The sequence below is a fragment of the Filicampus tigris genome, chromosome 2 (genome assembly GCF_054856515.1).
Source record: "Filicampus tigris isolate MCC_2025a chromosome 2, RoL_Ftig_1.0, whole genome shotgun sequence".
In the NCBI taxonomy this organism is placed as follows: Eukaryota; Metazoa; Chordata; class Actinopteri; order Syngnathiformes; family Syngnathidae; genus Filicampus; species Filicampus tigris.
In genome coordinates this window covers 24,748,985-24,752,969 of record NC_141218.1, presented here as the reverse complement: position 1 = coordinate 24,752,969, position 3,985 = coordinate 24,748,985, and positions in this window count along the sequence as shown.

The window sequence follows — 3,985 nt, the reverse complement described above, 5'->3', positions numbered from 1 at the left end:
AGACCTTGTTGTAATTGCATTTCATTTTCTTTGCAGTCTTCTTACTTTCCTTAGAGTCCTCCATTTCCATTAATTCATTCAAGTCACTAAAATGCTTGTTTTTGGTAGGCGTATCTTTAAAAACAACTATTGCCTGCATGTGCGCCCGGCTGTTTGAGCAGCATACCCCCTGCCTCTCAATAGCCCGAACACCCGAACATTCTTCTGGAAAACTGTTTGAGCATGTCAGGTCCAGCGTATCATGGGATTCACTGCTTTCACAAGATTGCATGCATTTTGTGGGACACGCGTTCCATGAATAATAATTCTTATTTGAAATATTATATTATTAATATAATATTATTATATTATTCAAACAAATGCTCTCATAGGTACAAGACGGCAATGAATAAAACAATACCCACCCAAAAAATGAAATTTAAATAATTTCATTTGAACTGTTTTATTTGGTGTTCAGTCATTAGGGGTTGCAGGACAACAGAAAAATTGCATTTTAGGAGGAACTCCAGACTTATTTGGTATTTTAAAAACAATTTTCAAGCATTCTCATTTTCTCATAGTTTTTTTAGGATTTAGTCTCAGGACAAATAAACATAGTCAGAAACTGCATGTTTTGATATTTTGTATGCGGATTATTTAAGACTTGATGGGTGGGACGTCAAATGTCCTCCAATTCTAGAATCACCCTTATTGTTAGCTGTGATGTTAACCAGAGGTTTGCCCTGTACTCTATTTGTTTGATGTCAAACATCTTTTAAAAGTAATCATTCAATTGCTGGCGGAGAAGTAATCATTCTGATTGAAATCATTCCAACTGAAGAACACAGTTGATCTAGTTACAGATGTGTGACATGCGCAGATCAGACTCGGATGTCTGTCAAAACATCATATATATATATATATATATATATATATATATATATATATATATATATATATATATATATATATATATATATACATACATATATATATATATATATATATATATATATATATAAATTATTGTTATCCTTTAACGCATGGATAGAAACATTTGAAGTAGACAAATATTAACTTACTGTTCTTTGAGAATGAGCTGGTCTCCTCCGAGTCTTCATGCTTCTTTCAGGAAGATCTAATGGAATCTGTGCTAATATACACACTGTGAAATAAATCTCCTGCTCCTTATTTCACAATATGACATGAGTGGACCTCAAACGAAACAGACCGTATATGAAATATAGACCATGAACTGGCCTGAAAATGAAAATCCTTAAGAATAGAGGGAAACTTTGAAAACTCCTTATTGGACACACTTACCCAACACGCACACGCGCACACACACACTGGCGGGAGATACGCACACACTGGCTCACTTATCTGGTTTAGCGTGAGACATGCGCACACACCTGCTTAGACCAAGCAGACGAGACACATTTTTTGAAAAAATCAAATGAGAAAGATACTGACCTCCAGCAATCAACATTCAAGACACGGACTACAACGGTACTGCACTACTGTCAGTTACCCAATTCTTTTATGTAAATACCATAACAAGGTGTATGTGAGCGGGAGGATCTTGCAATAAACCGCAAAAGGGGGCGGGTCTTGTCCCAAAGGAGAGGGGAGAGAGAGGGCCACCAGAAAATGGCTGGGCTTGTACTAAAGGGGGCAGGGTATTGTCATGTTAAAAACGGATGTGCCACATCATATGATAACCAAATATGAACATGGAGGTCTGGCGAGCTCATCCATTTGGCACAGAACCAAAAGGTTTATGTCACCAAGAATATATAAATATGGGCAAAGGGCCAGACGTACAGCGTCACCCCGAAGTATGATGTCATAGGAGGTTCAAATACAGTGGTATCTCCACTTACGAAATGAATTGGTTCTGGAAAAAATTTCTTAAGTAGAACATTTTGTAAGTAGAGAAGTGTTTTCCACGTAAATGCCGTAATCCGTTCCAAGCCCCCCAATATTCAGACATAAATGTTTTATAAAGCATAAAAATGCATCAAAACATGTAACAAATGCATGTTACAATTAGATTATTGCACAATAAATGAGAGTTGTGCATAATGTAAAAAACAAAGAATAGAGTAAAGAATAAAAATGATGGTCGTTTACCTTTTATTTGCTGTCGCTTTTTGGCCTCTTTGGTTCATGTTCTCTCTCAGAAGTGTTTTTTGCCTGGCGTTTTGTAAAGAACTGATTTAATAACGTGGCGACTGATGAGGAGACGTTAAAAAAAGACATAAATAGAGAGAGGTAAAGTTTTGATTGGGATCTTGGTGTCTTTTATATGGCAGGGGGAAAAAAACAGGTACAGCAGCAGCATGAAGGAACGTGAACCAAGGAGCATTACCAGGACTGCAATATTTTCGAAGAGGCAAGATATTCTTCATGGCCTTATTCAAAAGAATTTTTCCCTGTGCCTGGTTATCATAATAGGTGTTGTACCTAATTGACAGCAAAAGAAAAAAAAATTTTTTTACTTCAGTATATTTCAGTCTGTACTTTTTTACTTTTACAGTACAGGTATTTGTACTGTAACAGTCTTTTCTTTTTACATAAGTATTGTTACACCTAATTAAGTACAGAGTGAGAGTAGCCTACTTTTGCCACTACTGGCTTTTACAAAGGGACACAGAATCCTGAAATCAAATAATTATTGGTGTGATATTTACAATACATATTGGACATGTAGCAAAGTTTGTTTTTAACAGCAATAATGCGGGAAAAGTGAGTTCAAGTATTCTTCAACACCCTGTTTCGACTTTCCGTCAATATAAAATCTGGAGCCGGGAAATTGCCAGGGGTCCGTTTCACAAAGAAAACTCAGAGTCTGCTGTCCTTGGAATGGGGGAAACTGTGACTTTCCGTTTCAGAAAGGGAGGTAACTCAAACCAGAGAAAGAGGGGTAACTCTAGCCAGTTTCGGAGAGAGAGGTAACTTAAAGGGATGGTTGGGCCTCGATGGCCATGTTTTCACTAACAAGTTCATTTTATATATTTTTTGATCAGGAAAATGAAAAGAATTGTCATTTTCTTTTTTATCAATAAATTTGGGAGAAATGAGTAAATAAGTGACTCCATGAATGAGGCCTCTTGTTAAGATCCATGCTTGCCCGATTGCTTGCCCGCTGCCAGTCGCCGTCTGCCTGCGATAGCTTAGTTTTACTTTTGATGGAAGAGCATTTAATTGTTCTGTCTGCCAGTATATGTCACTGGCATAGATAGATGAGCAAAGACTAATTAAGTGACAATTGGATAATTTAACGATCTCTTGTGTGCCACGGCATAGTGGTTGGGAATTCCATTTTTCAATTTCAGTAGCCTACTGCTATAAATATCTTATGACTTTATTGTGTTTTCATTCATTATTTATAGCACTTGTGTCCATGCCTTCTATTGGCGCTGTAGTATGCCAGCTGCCACTTAGTCAGCAGATTGCAAAGAAGCCATCTTGCGTGCCTTGTGTGTGTGTTTATAGTATGTTTGCATGATGTTCATAGCCTATGCTGGGTAAAAACATTCCCTTCCCAAAATTTGAGCTCATACACCCCTTGCCCCTCTGCGTCATGTCTATTTAGAGCTCTCCTGTGAGCCCAAGCTCACATTATCACCATCTCGCTGCAAAGCTCAAATACAGTGACATCCAAGACAAGTGATCAGGAGACACTACTTGGAGGACAAACACTGATGGAATTGTATGTTCTTTATTTCCCAGATGATCCACATGGTTTCCGGTAGGAAGGTTGCATCCTCAGCACAATGGATTCACCTGATTGTTCAACTCCATCTCCTTCCAGCTCTGATGACAAGACGCTTGATCGTACGCCGGCCCCGGACTCTTTTCGGTACACATCCCATAGGAAAAAGCAGGGTGTGATCGACAGCTTGTGCTACGGAATCAGTGTGGCATGGCACCATCTGAGGCCCTTTATCCCATTCTTCCTCATTTGCTTCCTGGTGGCGGCCCTTGTCTACCTGATGCAGAC